The 22,098-nt window shown below is 36.8% G+C and overlaps 1 pseudogene; it reads left to right on the top strand.

Annotated features, from left to right (window-relative positions):
* The first annotated feature begins 5,980 nt into the window (after positions 1 to 5,980).
* On the top strand, positions 5,981 to 6,508 carry LOC101037549 (transcription factor BTF3 pseudogene; annotated as a pseudogene).
* The last annotated feature ends 15,590 nt before the right edge of the window (positions 6,509 to 22,098 follow it).

Here is a 22,098-nt window from a genome sequence, read left to right as displayed (position 1 = left end):
GTTGCTGTACTGTGTATTTAGCCCAGGAAAACAAGCAAAATAATACTGCTCTGTGAAAAGAACCACCAAACTGTATTATTCAATACTCCTGATAGATGATAGTCATTTTTGCAAGTGGCATCTGTCTAAGAATTCAGGTCTCAAAGAGTGTCTTAACTGTGCTCAATCATTGAATCTCCCTCTGTTAAAAAACTGTATTGAGATTTCTAGAACCACAGCAATCAGTCTGCTTGATTAATCAAATTTTTTTAAGCTTTTGTTTTCCTGGCACTGGCTCTCAAAAAAATTAGGCGCTCATTTCCTCCTCCATTTGTGGTTGCTAGGAAAGTGAGAGATTTGGTGATAAATATTTATTATCTTCCAATTCCTGTCTCCCTTATGGTGGGGTTATTGCTTTGTTCAGCTCCAAAGCTAAGGGAAATGTCTGCTGTGTCATTAATAATAAACAAAGCTGTAGTGTGTGTGCAATAATGAATTAAGCTCATCCCAGCCCATCTGTGCATCATCATTTACAGGCATCTTGTCAAGCAAAGGTTCTGCAGAATCCACAGGTCCTTGGTCTTCTCATTATGGAAGTAATCTGTGAGAGGAGGTGGGTTAAGTTGTAAAATATTATTATACAAAGTGAGCAATCTCTTTTCCCAAAGAAGTTTCTGGCAATGAAGCAAAAGTCTAGCCATTCTTGCCCCAAGGTTTCTGGGGCAGGGAGAGAGAAAAATCACTAAGGCTCATCTGATCTTGGAGAATCAATGGAGCAGCCTCCCTATGGAAATTAAGCAGCTGGAGAGGGAGCAAGCCTCAGTCTGGACTTGTCCACCTTTTTCATTTATTGGACAATTCAGAATGGCTCCTTCAGTGTGCCAGTGAGCCTTTTCCAAACTGCTTCGTAAAAATTTCACTCACACTATTTCTACTGTTCCCTTCATTAATCTAGTAAACAGCATAGTAAGGATTTAGTATTCTGATGATAAACCTCTTTTTCCTTCTAGACAAAGGCCTCTCCACATTTCCTTAACCTATTGCTAACATAACGAATACCCTAAATCAGAGCTTCTCGAATTTTAATAAGCATTTGAACTACCTAGAGATGTTGTTACAATGCAGATTCTGATTCAGTAGGTCTGAGATGGGGACTGAAATTCTGCATTTCTAGCAAGCCTCAAGTAATGCCCATGCTGCTGCCTACAGACTTTCCTTTGAGTAGCAAGATCTTAAGTGAGTCATTTTTCCACTTGGAATTTCAAATAGTCATGCAAAGATAATAAACTTAAAAGCCTATGTATTTCAAAAGAGGAGAGAAAAACAAGTTTTAAAAATTTTAAATCCTACATAACAAAGAAAATATTTTAAAATATTTTATGTATTTTAAAACAGATGAATTTGACACTTTTATCCAAGGTTGCATCTCAAAATATTGTTTCTCTTTAAATCATAACATCCTGTAACCCCCACATACATATAAGTTCTATAAACTAATGTAGTAGATATCAAAGTGATCTTATGACCAGTAATGCCATTAAAGTTTTTCTAGCATTTATTGTTAGTATGCCTTTTCCCCATCTAAATCATAAACTCCCTAAAGCTGCAAGAGACATCTTACCAGTTCATCCTAACAGCCCCTCACTCAGGATACCATCAAATCCAATCCAACCAACATGACTGAATACCTACTGTACCATCAACACCATGCTGAGCATTGGAGATTTTGGAAAGAATAAGAAAAATTAACTTGCTCTCGCGGAGTTTAGCAGAAAATGTAATTTTTTTTCCCTGAGTCACTTAAGTATAGCACATATTAGAAAGCTAAATAATGTCAACACTAGACAGGCAAGATCATCTTATGACATAAAGTTAAGTATATTAATTTTCGATTCTAATATTTTAAGTCCAAATCTTCTCCTATGTAAATGCCATGTAACTTCTTGAGTTCTTTCAAAACTATAAATAAACTTCAAGGATCATAACTCTTTTGTGATTCCAATGCTTTGGCATGTCTATTATATACCAATAAGTAATAGCATTTCAACTGACCAGAGGTAAACAAATGAGAAATAACAAAATTGTATTCTTAATACTTGAGAAGATTTGACAGCTCTAATACAGATGAATTCTATACCACTGGAGCAGAAAACTGTCACAAACCATCACAAGAAAGATATTTTATTCTACTTGTTATTTAGCAGTCCAGTCATACCAAGGTTAAAAAGTATAATTTCCATATTCCTTATCTAAGAGGACTCAATCAAGCAAGACTCCTTTCAACTCTCATTGGGACAAGAAGGAACAGATGTAAAAACATCTGCCCCGCTTCAAAATGATGAAAACACCAATGTGATATCAAAGACAGCTCTGGGTCACTCCACAAGTCTCTAGTCTGAACATGAAAGCATTTCATTGACTGTCATTGTGAAAATCAAGAATGATACAGACTAACATTTTAATTATCAACCCGGAAACCTAGCTAGTGGTCTTCTCTATTCCATCTCACAGCATTATCACTGATATTCCTAATTGAAGCTTTCTTATGTGCCTTTTGGGGGACTGAAAAAATGCTCAAATACTTGTCATTTTTGGTGCAGCAACAGTGACATCCAGTGGGTAGCAAGTTTAACCCCAAAATTCTGTGTTAAATTCAGTGAGGGAGGGTTAGGATATCCCCAAAACTGTTTCTGGCTACCCATGGTCACTTCCTATGAGAATCATGCATTTTTAATTCCCTTGGGATAACAATCTAGTTATTACAGTAGCTAATAGACAACGCAAAACATGCATCTTGTCTCACTGACCAAGACATTGCTACAATTTCTTCTCATGTCAATGCCACTCATTCCAACAAAATAAACTATTAGCAAGAAAAGTCTTATTAATTTTACAAATAACATTCTTTCAACATTTGCCTAGCTTCTCATTAAGTTGTTTAACCTGGTTGATCACCTCAAATGCTGCCAATCCCCAAAAACTTTCTCAAGTTCAAGTGAAGAAATACACGTATTAGGTTTTCTTTATGTATATATTTATGAATATTTATAAATATATGTATTTAATATATAATGTATATTTAAAATGTATTTAGAATAAATCTGCATTTCATGTTGAGTGCCTAATAAAATCATAAGATATAAATACCATGTTCATGGATTTCCACTTTATTTCAATAATCCATTTCTATTACTACTGCATGCCATTACTCTCATTTCAGTTTTAAGTCACTAAAAGTGCTTCAGTCTAACTTCTGGCAAATAGACACCACAGAAATGTAACAGCTTTGGAGAAAATAATTGCTCTACAGATAAGAATCCCTCAAGCTTAGTGAAAAAAGGTTAATTATGTAGACCCTGAGAACCTATCAAGAGAGACACGAATATTGCTGAAATTCCTCTGAAAGTAGAATTCGATTTTAAGGTGTTTTGTAGAAGAAAAGAAAGCAACTAGTAAATTCAGCTCATTAGCCCAAATGGGCTCCTTTTGCAAGAAAGAAAGCAGACGCTCTTAAAACAAAATAAAGAGTACTCAGTGATTCATCTAGCTACACTCTGAAAGTATGATGCATTTTAAAAAAACAACAACAAAGAGATCGGATTCACTGTATAGAAAAATCAAAATTTATACAATTTCAAAACCAGCAGGAAGCCCAGAAGTCCTGAACTCTGCTATTAACACAACAGGCTTTATAAGGCATTGGAATAGGCCCATCAAATCTTTTAGCCAAACTAAATGACAGTATATGGTGCACATGCAAAAAAAGGCAAAGAAACTCTAAAAAATGCATGGAAACATAAAAAATAAGGTCACTCCTAAGACGTTTAGTCTGCTGAGCCCGTGCTGTCCAATATGACAGCCACCAGCTATGGCCACCAAGAAATGGCTATGAAGCACATGAAATGTGGCCAGTCTGAATTGAGATGTACTTTAAGCATAAAATACACACCAGATTTTGCAGACTTAGTATGAAGAACATAACTCATTAATAATTTGTGTATTGGTTACATGTTACAATAACATTTTTGATGCATGTGGTTAAATAAGAAGGATTTCACCTATTTCTTTTTTAATGTGGTGACTACAAAATTTAAATTACATATATGCTTTGCATTATACTTCTATTAGACAGTGCTGCTCTAAGCAACACACAAGGATGAACACAAGCTATTTCACATAAACACCTCTACCATTGTTTTATATACCATCCTGTCTTAATATATTTATCTACTCTTCAACTGTGTGTCTTGCCTTTTTAAATTCACATACATGATCTAAATATATTTTGAATTAAAATTAGTGATTACAGTTTCTGCGACTACTGATTCATTATTTAGGCACAAAATACATAGAGGCCTAATTCAGAAGTTAAGACTTGCAGGTTCTGAAGCCATACCAGCCAAATTCAAATACTAGGTCTGCTCCTTACTAGATGTGTAACCATAGGCAAGTTATTCAAATCTGTGTCTCAGTTTCCTCAAATGTAAAATGAGAATAACAATAGAATTATTGAGGGGATAAAAATCAGTTATTAAATCACAACAGTCCCTGGCAATTAGAAAACATTATTATTAAATTTGCAGTTGATTTATTCTTTATTAATGACAGCAAAAATAAATAAATAAACAAACATCTGATACCTTCAGATATTCTGGAACTTTAAAAAGCACTGAGTATACATGCATTTATAATTTCACTCTTCAAACAATATGATTCATACAATAAACTTTCCTAAAGAAATTAATCACAATGTTGACTATTTCTTCATGTTTTCCTGTCTAAAAAAAAGCCATAATATATTTTCTTCAAGCACGCTAATTTTTTTTATTGAATCCTGCTTTCCCTTTCCTTTGGTTAATCTTTTATAACCATGTTTTCCCTTCTCATTACCCAGAACTCAAAGCTAACTCATTTGGACTCTTCATCTAAGTCTAGCAAGTCATTTCTTCCCATTCCTTCCATTCCAGTCTTCAAAATCGCTCCTTCCTAAGCGTTTTAGCCATCTTTCAGACCTGGTCCAAGTTCCATCTCTCCTTCAGGCCTTCTCTATCCACTTCAGCCTACACTGTTCTCCTCCCTAAACTCTCACATTGTTGCCTGCTTATTCAACTATGTATTGCCTGCCAACATCAGAGAGGCACGCTCAGAAGATACCAAGAAAAATGAGATACATGACCAGGTACAGTGGCTCATGCCTGTAATCCCAGCACTTTGGAAGGCCAGGGCGGGCAGATCACTTGAAGTCAGAAGTTCAAGACCAGCCTGGCCATTATCGTGAAACCCTGTCTCTAAAAATGAATAAATACATTTAAAAATTAGATACACATATATCCCATTCTCAGGGAATTACAGTCTTCATGGGAAGACACACATCAAATAAGTCCTCACAAGATAGATGAGTGTCATGAGATGTAAGCCAGATAGCTAGGGGTCTAATTTACTCACATTCCCATGCTTTGCTTCCTTATTTGGCCCGCAAATTACTATGTATGTCTTTTATTTCCTTCATAACCACTCTGGCATCCAGCACAATACTAGGCACACAGCAGGGGTATAAATATTGATTGAACAGACAAATATAAACAATATATTTTTATTTAGACCCCATTTCTTTCTTTCACATTACCCGTCATTTTTGCCCACCACAGTTTGACTTTCACTCTTCATTATTGCATGGCATAAAAGAAAGATCATTCTACTCAGATGACTTAAGCTAGACTGCCACTCCCAAGCCCACCAACTGTATATTTAATCTGTTAGCCAAAGTGCTGTGTAAATATAGAACACTGGTGCTTTTGGTCCACTCCTGAAACATCTTCACCTCTTTAGAATTCAGCAATTATCTCCTAAGTCCTTATTTTATATAGCTTTTTAAAAAGTAGCTGTAATTCAGCTGCCATATTTAGCCCCACGTGTGTGCACCTAATCTCAGCTGGTCCACCTGAGACCCCCTGAGCACCAACCCTAGTCCCCTGAGTGGCCCCTTATCCGCTCTGAAAAGATGAAAGAAACAATTATGAACCAAGAAAACCTCGCCAAACTGTAGGCACAAGTGCACGTCGGTGGGAAAGGAACTGCTCACAAAAAGAAAAAAGTGTTTCATAGAACAGTCACCGCAGATGATAAAAACACTTCGGCTCTCCTTAAAGAAGTTGGAGTAAACAATACCTCTGATATTGAAGAGGTGAATACGTTTACAAACCAGGGAACAGTGATCCACTTTCACAACCCTAAAGTTCAGGCATCTCTGGCAGCGAACACTTTCACCATTACAGGTCATGCTGAGACAAAGCAGCTGACAGAAGTGCTACCCAGCATCTTAAACCAGCTTGGTACCAACAGTCTGACTAGTTTCGGGAGACTGGCTGAGGCTTTGCCCAAACAATCTGTGGATGGAAAAGCACTACTTGTTACTGGAGAGGAGGATGATGATGAAGTTCCAGATCTTGTGGAGAATTTTGATGAGGCTTCCAAGAATGAGGCAAACTGAATTGAGTCAACTTCTGAAGATAAAACTTGAAGAAGTTACTGGGAGTTCCTATTTTATATTATTACCATTTTTAAGACATTTTTTTAATGGATCTGATAAAATCTAGATCTCTAATATTTTTAAGCCCAAGCCCCTTGGACACTGCAGCTCTTTTCAGTTTTTCCTTATACACAATTCATTCTTTGCAGCTAATTAAGCCAAAGAAGCCTGGAAATCAAGTTTGAAAAAAGGTTAATAAAGTTGTTTGCCTAGTTAAAATGAAAATGAACTGCAATTCAAAAACCCAAATATAAGCACTGCTGACTTTTTCAGGTAGATTTTTCCAATTTTTTCTCCATGTACATATATACATATATTTTGCTTTCTAAAATTGGGTTCCTATGGTAGATACATTCTTATAATCTGATTTTTGTTTAAGATACAATGAATGTTTTCCCACACCATTGATTCTTAATCTATACAATGACTTTTTTAAAGTATCATCATCTTTATTCTACAGATCAAAAATCAAGGGCCAGAATGGAGAAGTGACTTGCACAAAGTCACATGGTAAGCAAGTGGCGGGACTGAGGTACAAATCTTTTGGTTTTGGCTTTATTTGTTTGCTTGTTTTCAACTCCACTGAGGTATAATTGCAAATAAAATTGTATACATTCAAAGTATACAACATGATTTGTTGTTGAGTACCATGATCAACTTAATATATCCATCACTTCATATAGTTGCCTTTTTTGTGAGAATGCTTACTCTCTACTCTCTTAGAAAATTTCAAGTATACAATAGTGCTATTAACTATTAATATAATTAATATCTGTACTTTAGATACCCAAAAGTTACTCATCTTAAAACTGAAATTGTGTATTCTTTGGCCAACATAGCTCTATTTCTCCCACCCCAGACCCTGGCAACCACCATTCTGCTTTCTGTTTCTATGAGTTCAACTCTTATTTTTTAGAGTTCACATATAACTCATACCATACAGTATTTGTCTTTCTCTACCTGGCTTATTTCTCTTAGTATAATGCCCTCCAGGTTCATTCTATGTTGGCACAAATGACAGGATTTCCATTTTTTTATGTGGCTGAATATTACATTATAAACATGTGTGTATATATGTATATAAGGGGACTTCAAAAAGTTCATGGAAATGGAATTTAAAGATAATAACTAAAAATATAAACTTTATTTCTCAACATAAGCTCCATCAAGTTAAAGACACTTTTTTAAGTGTTGATACCAGTCATTTAGTCCATCCCTTAGAAACTGATCATCCTGGGGACTTAACCAGGTCAACGCAGTCTTATTTACATTTTTAACTGAAGAAAAATGGTGGCCCTTTACATATTTTTTAAGATTAGGAAACAAAAAGAAGTCACAAGGAAAGTCAACCAAATCATGACTGTAAAATGACACCTAATGATTTCCCATCAAAACTTGCGCCAGGCAGTTGCAGTGGCTCATGCCTATAATCCCAGCACTTTGGGAGGCCGAAGTGGGCAGATCACCTGAGATCGAGAGTTCAACACCAGCCTGACCAAAATGGAGAAACCCCATCTCTACTAAAAATGCAAAATTAGCCAGGCATGGTGGCACATGCCTGTAATCCCAAATACTCCATAGGCTGAGGCAGGAGAATCACTTGAACCCAGGAGGTGGAGGTTGCAGTGAGCTGAGATCGTGCCATTGCACTCCAGTCTGGGCAACAAGAGCTAAACTCCATCTAAAAAAAAAAAAAAAAAAAAAAACCCGCACAAAATTCCCTTGTTTGATGAGAGGAATGAGCAGGAGCATTATCATGGTGGAAAACTCTCTGATGAAGTTTTCCTGGGCATTTGTCCATTCATGCTATGGCTAACTTTCTCAAAATACCCTCATAATAAGCAGATGTTATCATTCGTTGGCCCCCCAGAAAGTCAACAAGGGAAATGCATGGAGTGTTCCCAAAAAAACTATTCCCATGACCTTTGCTTTGACTAGTCTGCTTTTGCTTTAACTGGACCACTTCCCCCTTGTTTTGAATGCACTTTCAGGATCCTTTTGGTAAAGCCATGTTTCATCTACTGTTACAATTCTAAGAAATGCTTCAGTATCTTGATCCCACTTAGTTAAAATTTCCATTGAAAGCTCTTTCCTTCTTTGTAGCCAGCCAATCTGGGTGCAATGGTTTTGGCACCCATCAAATGGGTGCCATTTGCTCAACTTTAATTTTTCAATCAGAATTGTGTAAGCTGAAACAATTGCACTGCACTGTTGGCTATGGTTTCTCTTATTAATCATCAGTCCTCTTCAATAAGTGCATGAACAAGATTAACTTTTTCCTCACAAATTAATGTGGATAGTCAGCTGTGGTAGTCTTCAACATTATCTCATTCTGAAAGCAAGTTATCCATTTGTAAACTGCTGAATTCTTTGGGGCATTGTCCTCATAAATTTTTTGTAAAACATCAGGATTTCACCATTCTTCTACTCAAGCTTTACCATAAATTTGATGCTTCTTCCTGCTCAATTTTAGCAGATTTGGTGTTACTCTGATAGGGATTCTTTTCAAACTGATGTCCTACCCTTCTTAGTGCCTCAAACTAGATCCTGTTCAGATATGTTATAACAAGTTATCATGAGTTTATTTGGGTGCAAAAAATTGAAATATATGCATAGTCTTTTCATAATATGCATTTTCCATGAACTTTTTGAAATTCCTTTCGTGTGTGTGTATCACAATTTCTTTATCCATTCATATACTGACAGGCACTTAGGTTTTTTCTACTTCTGGGCTATTATGTATAATGCTGCAATGAACATGCAAATGCAGATATCTCTCTGAGATACTAATTTTGTTTCCTTCAGAGATATACCAAGAAGTAGGAACACTGAATCACATGGTATCTGGTATCTCTGTTTTTAATAGAGGACTCTCCATACTGTTTTCCATAATGACTGTACCAATTCACATCCCCTCCAACAATTTATAAGCATTCCCTTTTCTCCATATCTTCACCAACACTTGTTTTGGCTTTTTGATACTACCCATTCTAACAGGTGTGAGATGATACATCACTGTGATTTAATTTGCATTTCCTTGTTGATGAGTGATGTTGAGTATTTTTTCATATACCTCTTGGTCATTTGGATGTCTTCTTTTGAAAAACGTCTATTAAAATATTTTACCCATTTTTTAATTGGGTCATTTTCTTGCTATTGAGTCATGTGAATTCCTTATGTATTTTAGTTATTAACCCCTTATCAGATATATGATCTGCAAATATTTTCTCCCACTCTGTTAGTTGTCTCCTCACTCTGTGTATTGTTTACTTGGCTGTGTAGAAGCTATTTAGTTTTATGTAATACCATTTATCTATTTTTTATTTTGTTGCCTGTACTTATGGGATCAGATCCAAAAAATAACTGCCCAGATCAATGTCATGGAGCTTTTCCTCTGTTTTTCTTTTCTAGTAATTTTACAGTTTCATGTCTTATAACTAAGTCTTTAATCCATTTTGAGTTGATTTTTACATATGGCATAAGAGTCTAATTTCATTCTTCTGCATGTGGATATCCAGTTGTCCCAACACAATTTATTGAAAAGCTAACCTTTTTTCATCGTGTGTTCTTGGCACTCTTGTCAAAGATTAGTCCCTTGAATACATGTGGTTTATTTCTGGGATGTCTATTTTCTTCCACTGGTCTGTTTTTTTTGCAGGGACCATACTGTTTTCATTACTATGGCTTTATAAAATAGTTAGAAATCAGGAAATATGGTGCCTCCACATTTGTTCTTTCTCAAGATTGCTTTGACTATTAGGAACTTTACTGGTTTCATACAAATTTTAGGGGTTTACCTTGAGTATGATGTTAGCTATGGTCTTCTCCTGTATCCCTTTTATTATGTCCAGGTCCATTCCTTCTGTATTTAATTTGTTAAGAGTTTGTATTATGAAAGGATGTGGAATTCTGTCAGATGCTTTTTCTGCATCTATTGAGTGTTCATATGATTTTAATCCTTTGTTCTATTAATATGGTGTGTCACATTTATTGATTTGTGTAAATTAAAGCATCCTTGCAACATGACTCTCATGATGTACTGTTAATTTGATTTGCTAGTATATGACTCTCTTAATGTACAGTTGAATTTGATTTGCTAGTATTTCGTTGAGGATCTACAACATTATATGTAATTTTTCATGGCCATGTACTATGAATGTAAAGTAATAAATGAGCATCAGGATTTTTTTTTTTTTTGAGATAGAGTTGCTCTGTCACCAGGCTGGAGTGCAGTGATGCAATCTCAGCTCACTACAACCTCAGACTCCCTGGTTCAAGCAATTCTCTTGCCTCAGCCTCCTGAGTTCCTGGGATTACAGGCACACACACCCAAGCCCAGCTAATTTTTGTATTTTCAGTAGAGATGGGTTTTCACCATGTTGGTCAGGATGGTCTCCATCTCCTGACCTCATGATTTGCCTGCCTTGGCATCCCAAAGTGCTGGAATTACAGGTGTGAGTCACCATGCCTGGCCAGGATTCTTTTTACTCCACAATCTTCTTTGTTTCTATCATGTTGGGCTCCCACCAGCTAATTCTCAAGCTTTAGGATAAAGGAGGAAAAAGATAATAGTAAATAAAGATTAAATTCTATCCCCTATTCTTCAGTTTAACCCAAGTAGTGAACAAATATTTATTCCCTAAAACTTTATTCCCCAACTGAGCGCAAACAAGTTACATGCCACTCTTCTCTAGCTATCTTCATTCATGTCCCTTTGTTATCAAATAAGATAATGGCTATGGAAGCACTTTGTAAAGTATTTAATGAATCTCAACTAGAAGCATAAATAATTGATTTTTCTGAGTTAAAAATAATGGCATGTTTAAGATAAAGTGTTAAAAATAAGAACATGTTACAAAGCCAATGTGTGTAGTATAATCCTATTTGGGGGGAAAATATCCATTTTGTATAGAAATGCTAGCAGGCTATTCCACAAAATTTAATAGTAATTATCCCTGGGTTTAGAAAATGTGGTGATCTTTAGTTTCTTCTTTTATTCCTTTTTCATTCTTTTTTTTTTTTTTTTTGCTTTGCTTATCTTCAATTCTACCAATAATAGCTATGCATTATCTGTGTAAAGAAAAAGACTATTTTGAAATATTGTCTAAATATGATTTTTGTGATGCTGCTGCTTTATAACTCTAGGTATTAATTTCCTTATCTTTGTTCTTATACCCTTAAATATTAAATACTTACGGTCTGACCTTCCTAGGCCTGCCATAAAAAAAAAAATCACAAACTGGGTTACTCAAAACGATATTTATTGCCTCACAGTTCTGGAGGCAAGAAGTCCAAAAATCAGGGTGTCAGCAAGACCATGCTCTCTCAAATGCTCTAAGGGAGAATCTGTTCCATGTTTTTCTCCTGAGCTTCTGATGTCATCAGCAGTCCTTGGCATTCCTTGACTTGGAGCAGCAAAACTCCAATCTCTGCCTCTTTTATCAAATGGTACTCTTCCTCTATGTCTTTACATTGTCTTCTTATAAGTATGCTGATTATATTGGAGTAAGGACTCACCCTACTCATGTTAACTATCATCAGCCCCTATTTCCAAATGAAGTCACATTCTGAGCTACCAGAAATCAGGATTTCAACATATCTTTTTGAGGGACACAATTAAACACAAAATACAAATCAAAGAAGTTTGTTCCTCATTTTTTAAAATTTTTAAAATTTTTTAATTTTGTGGGTACATAGTAGGTATATATATTTATGGGGTACATGAGATATTTTGATATAGGCCTGCAATGTGTAATAATCACATTATGGAAAATGGGTACCAATTCCCTCAAGCATTTATCCTTTGTGTTACAAACAATCCAATTATACTATTTTAGTTATTTTTAAATATACAATTAAATTATTTTGACTATAGTCACCCTGCTGGGGTATCAAATACTAGGCAGTATTCATTCTTTCTAAATATTTTTTGCACCCTTTCACCATCTCTACCTTTCCCCCAACCCCCACTACCCTTTCCAGCCTCTGGTAACCATCTTTCTACTCTATCTCCATGTGTTCAATTGTTTATATCCCACAAATAAGTAAGAACACGTAATGACTGTCTTTCTGTGCCTTGCTTATTTCACTTAACATAATGACCTTCAATTCCATCCATGTTTTTGCAAATGACAGGATCTCATTCTTTTTTATGGCTGAATACTGCTCCATTGGATATTCACACCACACTTTCTTCAATCATTTCCTGATGGACACTTAGATTGTTTTCAAATCTTAGTTATTGTGAACAGTGCTGCAACAAAAATGGGAGTGCAGATATTGCTTCGATATACTCATTCCCCTTCTTTTGGGTATATACGCAGCAGTGGGGTTGCTGGATCATATAGCAGCTCTATTTTTAGCTTTTTGAGGAACCTCCAAACTGTTCTCCATAGTGGTTGTACAAAATTACATTCCCACCAACAGTATACCAGGATTCCCTTTTTCTCCACATCTCTCCAGCATTTGTTATTGCCTGTCTTTTGGACAGAAGCCACTTTAACTGGGGTGAGGTTATATCTCATTGTAGTTTCAATTTGCTTTTCTTCGATGATCAGTTATAATGAGTACCTTTTCATATGTCTGTTTGCCGTTTGTATGTCTTCTTTTGAAAAATGTCTATTTAGATCTTTTGCCCATTTTTAGATTGGCTTATTAGGGTTTTTTTCATATAGAGTTGTTTAAGGTCCTTATATAGTTTGGTTATCAGTCCCTTGTCACATGGGTCGTTTGCAAATATTTTGTTCCATTCTGTGGGTTGTCTCTTTACTTTGTTGACTGTATCCTTTGCTGTGCAGAAGTTTTTTAACTTGATGTGATCCCATTTGTCCATTTTTGCTTTGGTTGCCTGTGCTTGTGGTTTATTGCTCAAGAAATTTTTGCCCAGACCAACGTCCTGAAGATTTTCCCCAAGGTTTTCTTGAAGGCATTTCATAGTTTGGGGTCTTAGATTTAATTCTTTAAATCACTTTTATTTGATTTTTTATATGGTGAGAAACAGGGATCTAGTTTCATTCTTTTGCATATAAATATCCAGTTTTCTCAGCACCAATTATTGAAGAGATTCTCTTTTCCCCAGTGTGAGTTCCTGGCACCTTTGTCAAAAATAAGTTCACCGCAGGTGTGTGGATTTCTTTCTGGTTCTCTATTCTGTTCCTTTTATCTATGTGTGTGTTTCATGCCAGTACTATGCTATTTGGGTTACTATAGCTCTGCAGTATAATTTGAAGTCAGGTAATGTGATTCCTCAAGTTTCATTCTTTTTGCTTAGGAGAGCTTTAGCTATTCTGGGTCTTTTATAGTCCACATAAATTTTAAAGTTATTTTTTTCTATTTCTGTGAAGAATGTCACTGGTACTTTGATAGGTTTGCATTGAATCTGTATATTACTTTGGGTAGTATGGACATTTTAACAATATTGATTCTGCCAACCCATGAACATGGAATTTTTTCCTTTTTTTTTTTTTTTTTTTTGATCTCTTCTTCAATTTCTTTAATCAGTGTTTTACAGTTTTCACTGTAGAGAACTTCCACTTCTTTGGTTAATTCCTACTTTTGTATTTCTCTTATTTTTCAGATCTTTGACTGTTGACATACAGAAATGCTACTGATTTTTGTACAGCACCTAAAGTGCAAGACAAAGTCCTCTTTACTTTTCCCTCTGCTTTTCTCAAACAGAAGGAGTCTTTCACCATAGCCATCATAGCTGGGAATGTGCTGGATCACACCTTTAGTCAGCACATTTCAGAGCCCAAGGCCCATGATGTACTACCTGGTTATCACTGCTGGTTATTCATGTCCCAAGAGCTCTTTAGTCACAGGTGATGAACCCTGCCAGGACCAGGTCTTTCTCTTCACGGCAATAGGTTCCCTAGCAGAGTTTATCTAGATATGCAGTATGGGAGCTGGGGCCTGCAATGGGGGACTCATGACTCTGTCCAGTGTCCTATTCTTTGTGGCTGAGCCGGTATCCAAGATGCAAAACAACGACCTCTTTACTCTTCACTCTCCTTCCCTTAAACAGATGGAAGGAGACACGTTTTGCTGTGAGCTGCATTGCTGGGGGTTGGGGAAGGATGATACAAAGACTCCTTTAGCGTCCCTGGCTGGTGTCTTTCCAGGTGATGTGCCACTCTAGTCCTCTGGCTCTGAGCGCAGCCCAGCACTAAGAGTTGCCTAGGAATTTCAGTCCTTGTGTTGTAGACAGCCTTTCAAGTTTACCTAGGACCCCAGGGCACTTTAGTCTGCGATGGCAAGGCTCGCTGAGAAACTCGAGTCTAAGCAATGGACTGGGCAATTCCCCTCTGGCTAGGCCTAAACCAAACGTTCGTTCCATGTGTGGACACTGGCTGAGCAGCATGGCTTTGCTCTTTGCTATGACAGGGCAGCACTGAGTACAATGCGATGTCCCCTAGTCACTGTGGTCTCTCCTTCAAGTGCACAGACTCCTCTCTCTTGATACCACACAGTTGCTGCAGGAGAGGGGTTGGGATTACACTGGTGACTCAAGACTGTCTCCCTGACCCTCCTCAATGCCTCTTTCAATAATAGGAAGTTAAAATGAGCTATTGTGATTGCTCACCTGATTTTTGGTCCCTGTGATGATGGTTTTCTGTATGCAGAGGGTTGTTAAAATTTGGTGTTCCTGCAGGGATATGAAGAGTGTAGGCTTCTATTCTGCTATTTTGCTCCACCCTCCTGTCTTTCATTTTTATTTTAAAGCTTACACATATTAAATAAATTATTCCATTAGTTCTTTATAGGTCTTGTTTTCAAAAATTGATACAGTAAATGTAATATCACTTGAATAAGTTTAAATTACTTAGAACATTATTCCAGAAGTGTTGCTATAACAGTGTAATTCATCATTTCTACATAATACATAGAAAATTATTATCTATACAGAATGAGTTTGAAAACTAAAAATGCCATGTATTTGAACCACGTATCAATGCCCTGCCAGGAACGGATACAGCTCTTCTCTCATTTGAAAGAATGTACATTTCATAATGCAACTCCTTGTGAATTTGAAATAGATTAACAAAATATTTTTCTTCTTTTACCAAGATTAAAATTTGTTGTTCAAATTCATACTAAAGGATCACAGGAAATAAGATCCATTTTTCCTTCATTTTATACTCTACTCAGAAACAGTTTCTTGCAAAGAAAAAGGATAGAACCACACTCTTAAGTAATCAAGATGAGCTCTTGAAGAACAAAAAGCTACTGAAGTCTGAAAAGCAGTGGATCTACCATACTGTGAACAACTCCCAAGTATATTCAAGCAATCTTTTGAAAACATAGCTTCTCGTATACATCTGATGATGATAACGCTCGGAAAAAGTGAAACCCCTATTAAAGAGACACCATTGGAAAAAGAATACAAACCAGAATTTTTAAAAGTCATAGTATTATTTCAAAAAATGAAGTTACCATTCCCTTTACCCCAAAGAGAAAGTTATCTCATGATCACCATGGCGACTTATAAATGATGTCAAGTTGTTGAGAAGTTCAATTATATAGCAGGTCTAATTCGTAAGACTTCAACTTTTCAGATTATTTCAATGAGAAATATAATCACTAAAGGCTTAAGTACTCTGCAGTAATAGTGTATCACGTAGCCACTGTCACGATAATGCTATATAACAAACACCTGCACAAATCTCAATGGCATTCAACAATAAGCACATATTTCTTGTTCATGCATCTATAGGGCAACTGCATTTTACTAATAGAGAATGGGTTCAGATGTGCTTGACTCAAAGCTATGAATTAGGTCCAGGTCTACTCCACATGTCCCTCCTTCCTTGTTGGACAGGAGCTATCCAAAACATATTCTTGTCATGGTAAAAGGCAGCAGTTTGAGGGAGCCAAGTTAAATACACAAGCACATTTCAAATCTTTGCTTGCATCCCATCCACTAACATCTGTAGAGGAGGGAAAATAACTTTTATTTTACCCTCTCATGTGTAGTGGCTAGAGCCTGCCAGTTAAACTGACAATATACAGATTAAGAACAAAAAAGGAATACATGTTTTATGAATATGTTTAATTTTAGGTGCACAGGAACTTCACAGAAAAGAAGTGATAACCCAAACAAGTGTTTAGACTTGGCAGCATATATACCATTATAACAAAGGGCAAAAATAATATAGAGAATTAATTAGACAAATTAAAGGGGTTTGGACTTCTCAGGTCAATAAATTGTGGGAATAAATTAGGGGACATCTAATGGAAGAAAAGGGTTAATTCATTAGGTTTGTTTGCGCAGACTTATTTCAGTGTCAGCTCTCCAGTGACAAGGGTCACTCTCCTCATGCTGATGCAGGAGACAGAGGGACTTTTACACCACCTTCACAAAGGAAAGTTTTGCACTGGTTTTTAGGCAGCTAAGGGGAGGGCAGAGAACTTTTCCCATATTTGTTGATTCTCAATTGTCTACTGGCTCGAAATAATCCTTATGCAAAAGTGGCATGTTTTATGGTGGCATATTTCGGACTTGTTCATATCCCATTCACCTAAACAAGTCATAGAGCCAAGCCCAAAGGCAAGAAGCAGATTATAATTCTGTCTCCTATAAGGCCATGGCAAAGAGATTAAAGAATTAAAACCAATGATTCAATGTGCCACAAAGAGCATAGGAATTTCATAGTTATAAAATATATATATATATATATATATATATATATATATTCTCTTCAGAATATACGGAATAAAGAACTACCACTTAAAAGCATTCTGTCCTTCAGGAAGCTGAAAGATCAGAATAATCTATACCTTTTTTTTTTTTTTTTTTTTTTTGAGATGGAGTTTCACTCTGTCGCCAGGCTAGAGTACAGTGGCACAATCTTGGCTTACTGCAACCTCCAACTCCCAGATTCAAGCAATTCTCCTGCCTCAGCCTCCCCAGTAGCTGGGACTACAGGTGCCAGCTGCCACACCTGGCTAATTTTTGTATTTTTAGTAGATAGTGGTTTCACTATGTTGGCCAGGATGGTCTCGATCCCTTGACCTCGTGATCCATGCACCTCAGCCTCCCAAAGTGCTGGGATTACAGGCATGAGCCACTGTCCCCAGCCAGAATAACCTATACCATTCTTAAAGATTATTTTGTTTGGTGCTATAAATGTTAGCATCACCAAAAATTCAATAAAGATTATCTCTATTATTTGCTTTGTATCTTTATTTACATGTTTAGAAATTCTGTTGGTCTGGAACAGAGAGCCCAGAAATAAGGCTGCACATCTATGACCATCTAATCTTCGACAAAGCTGACAAAAAAAAAATGGGAAAAGAGTCCCTGTTCAATAAATGTTGCTGGAATAACTGGCTAGCCATATGCAGAAGATTGAAGCTGGACCCCTTCCTTACATAATACACAAAAATCAACTCAAGATGGATTAAAGACATAAATGTAAAACGTAACACTATAAAAACCCTGGAAGACAATCTAGGCAATACCATCCTGGATAGAGGAATGGGCAAAGATTTGTATGACAAAGACACCAAAAGCAATCACAACAAAAGCAAAAACTGACAAGTGTGATCTAATTAACTTAAGACCTTCTGCACAGCAACAGAAACTATCTACAGAGTAAGCAGACAACTTACAGAATAGGAGAAAATATCTGCAAACTATGCATCTAAGAAAGGTCTAATATCCAGCATCTGTAAGAGCTTAAATTTACAAAAAAAAAAAAAAAAAAAAATCAAAAAGTGGGTGAAGGACGTGGACAAACACTTCTCAAAAGATGTATATGCGGCCAACAAGCATATGAAAAAAAGCTCAACATCACTGATCATTAAAGAAATGCAAATGAAAACCACAATGAGATACCACCTCACACCAGTCAGAATGGCTATTACTAAAAAGCCAAAAAATAGCAGATGCTGGTGAGGTTGCAGAGAAAAGGGAACCCTTATACATTGTTGGTGGGAGTGTAAATGAGTGCAGCCATTGTAGAAAGCAGAACGGCAATTCCTCAAAGAGCTAAAAGCAGAACTACCATTCAATCCAGCAATCCCCTTATTCGGTATATACCTAGAGGAATATAAATCATTATACCATAAAGACACATGCATGCAAATGTTCATTGCAGCACTATCTACAATAGCAAAGACATGGAAAAAAACATAAATACCCATCAATGACATACTGGGTAAAGAAAATGGGATATATATACACCGTGGAATACTATGCAGCCATAAAAAGAACATGCAGCTATAAAATGGAATATGCAGCCATAAAAAAATATGTCTTTGGCAGGAATATAGATGGAGCAGGAGGTATTATCCTTAACAAACTAATACAGGAACAGAAAACCAAATATGCATGTTGTCACTTATAAGTGGGAGCTAAATGGTAAGAACCTATGAACACAAAGAAGGAAATAACAGACACAGGAGTCTACTTGAGGGGGATGATGGAAGGAGGGAGAGAAGCAGAAAAGATAGCTATCGGGTACTGAGCTTAATACTTGGGAGATGAAATAATATGTACAACAAACCCCCATGACACGTTTACCTATGTGACAAACCTTCACATGCACCCTCAAACCTAAAATAAAAGTTTGAAAAAAATAAATTATGTTGGTCCAAAAAGTATTTAATGATATTTCTAAAGTTATCTGGCTGGCACACTCTTACTATTCATATTATCTGTTAATATCCCTATTTAAATATTTGAAAGATCTTAATTGGTTTGTATAAAAATTAATCATTTACATCCATCAGTAATTATTATAGCACCTTTCTCTTGCAATACCAAATATACATTTAAACATCAACTGATGACAAAATTTAAATATATCAATATATCTGTTATAGGTTGAATTAGATTCTTTAAAAAATATATTAAGTTCCTAACCTCCGAGACCTATGAATATGAGAATATTTGGAAACATGATATTTCCATATGATCATGTTAAGATGAGGCCATTAGGGGCAAGGCACGGTTACTCACCCCTGTAATCCCAGCACTTTGGGAGGCCCAGATGGGCAAATCACATGAAGTCAGGAGTTCAAGACCAGCCTGGTAAAATCCTGCCTCTACCAAAAATATAAAAAATTAGCCAGGTGTGGTGGTGCACGCCTGTGATCCCAGCTACTCGGGAAGCTGAGGCAGGAGAATCACTTGAACACAGGAGGTAAAGTTGCAGTGAGCCGAGATCATGCCATTGCACTCCAGCCTGAGTGACAGAACGAGACTCAGTTTCAAAAAAACAAAAGGTGAGGACATTAGGGTAAGTCCTAATTCAATACAATGTGTATTTTCATAAAAAGACTGCACTCCAGCCTGGGTGACAGAATGAGACTTGGTTTCAAAAAAAAAAAAAAAAGGTGAGGTCATTAGGGTAAGTCCTAATTCATATTCTCATAAAAAGGGAACATCTAGACACAAGGACAGACACCTAAAGAGGGAAGATGATGTAAAGACACCGGGAAAATGACATTTCCAAGCCAAGGAACGCCTGATGCTACTGGAAGCTAGGAGTGAAGCTAGAAATGGGATAGATATTTCCTCACAGCTCTCAGAAGAAACTAACCCTAAAAACAGCTTGATTTTGAACTTCTAGACCCCAGAACTGTGAGAAAATAGATTTCTGTGGTGTTACAGCAGTATGAGATACTTTGTTAAAGCAGCCTCAGGGCTCTAAAACAATATCAAATATAAAAAGTTTTTATACTCTAAGTCTCCTGGAATACTGTATATTAATAAGTCCAAATGATACACCTTTTTGATTTTATTGATGTTATTTATGTTCATTCTATTTAAAGATAACCTATATGATCACATGACCAGTAGTCTCACATATGTTCAGGGGTGCCAGAAACAACACTGAAGCAAGCATTTGACTATTTGGATTTCAAAATGCCAAAGACAAAGCCAATTTGGAACAAGTAATGAAGGAAAAGCTAAATGCTGGCACATCCCTATTTATCACCATCTAATATACTACATAGTTTTACTTTGTGTATAATCCGTCTTCCTGCTATTCCTATTAGAATGTAAGCACCATAGTCCTGCCTCAGCCTCCTGAGTAGCTAGGATTACAGGTACCCAGAGGGCAGAAATTTTTTTCTCTGTTTTGCTCACCACTGTATTCACAGTGCTAGAACTATGCCTGATACATAATAGGTATTTGTGATGGTTAATATTATGTGTCAGCTTGACTGGATCAAGGGATGCATAAATGGCTAATGAAGTATATAGTTCTGAGTGTGTCTGTGAGGGTGTTGCCAGAGGAGACTGACACTTGAGTCAGTGGACTGGGTGAGGAAGACCCATTCTCAATGTCAGGGGGTACCATTCCATCAGCTGCCAGCCTGGCTAGAACAAAGCAAGAAGAGGGGATAAGCAGTTTGCTGAGTCTCCTCGCTCTCTCTTTCCCCATGCCATGCCTGACACTTAGCTTCCACTCCTCCTGCCCTTGGACATCAGACTGCAGGTTCTTTGGCCTTTGGACTCTGGGACTTGTACCAGCAGCTTCCCAGGGGCTCTTGGGCCTTCATTCTCAGACAAGGGCTGCACTGTCAGCCTCCCTGGTTTTGAGGCTTGTAGACTTGGACCAAGCCACACTGCCAGCTTCTCTCTTTCCCCGCTTGCAGACAGCATATCATAGGACTTCACCTTGTAATCATGTGAGCCAATTCTCCCTAATAAACTCATATATATATCCTATTAGTTCTGTCTCTCTGAAGAACCCTGACTAAATAGAGTACTCAATAATTATTTGTTCAAAAAATCAAATAAATCTCTAAGCAAGAGTCTAAAAATTGAAAATCCTTTTAATCACACTCTAGCTATTTTTTGCCATGTCTTCATTTCTTGCCTTGATATACATAGACATGGTTATTGTCCTTTTCAGATGAAACAGGGAAACCCTGTAACAAAAACATTCATTCATTTGCCAATTCCCCAACCATAAACTGCAGAACTAGGTCCACCATACGGAAACTCCCAAAAGAGTCAATTATTTCAATACTGTTCTCAGCCTGCAATATTCCTGGATGAGAAATTCTTTCAGATGGACAGCACAAGCTGCAAGGTAGAGCTGGAAGTGCACAGGCCTTGAAGCCAGGCTGAACTTGGTTAGGAACTCACCGATAGCCCTAAAAATCTCTGAGTCACAGGTTCCGCCCATAAAATGAAGGGAATAATGCCTCCTTCATAAGTTGTTGTACTGGTAAACAGGATGTATATAAAGCCCTTGCTTTATATACATGTCTGGTAAGATGGAAAATCCAGGCATAAATCTAAGGAGTGATGCTATTATAGCCAGTTGAAGGGAAGCCAGTTCTGTCAAGAGAAAATATATACCATTGATGAATTCCTAAAAGTTTACTGTGTGATTTCTGGCTTTACCTAAAACTATTGTACATAAAATCTTTGTAGTCTTCACAGTGAGGGCTATTTGCCTCAGAGGTTGGAGGGGGATTAGGGGTTTTTTCCCTGCAGTTTCCAGAGACTGCATAGAGATTGCTCCATGTTGAATGGTGACATTAGCTGAAGCAGCATTTAGCAGTTCAACACATGGTTGAGTAAAGCCTGGGGGAGAATTAGATGATAGCATTTCAAGAGGAAACTGCCA

This window comes from Saimiri boliviensis, chromosome X (assembly GCF_048565385.1).
Source record: "Saimiri boliviensis isolate mSaiBol1 chromosome X, mSaiBol1.pri, whole genome shotgun sequence".
NCBI classification, from domain to species: domain Eukaryota; kingdom Metazoa; phylum Chordata; class Mammalia; order Primates; family Cebidae; genus Saimiri; species Saimiri boliviensis.
This window is presented reverse-complemented; position numbering and strand designations above follow the sequence as displayed.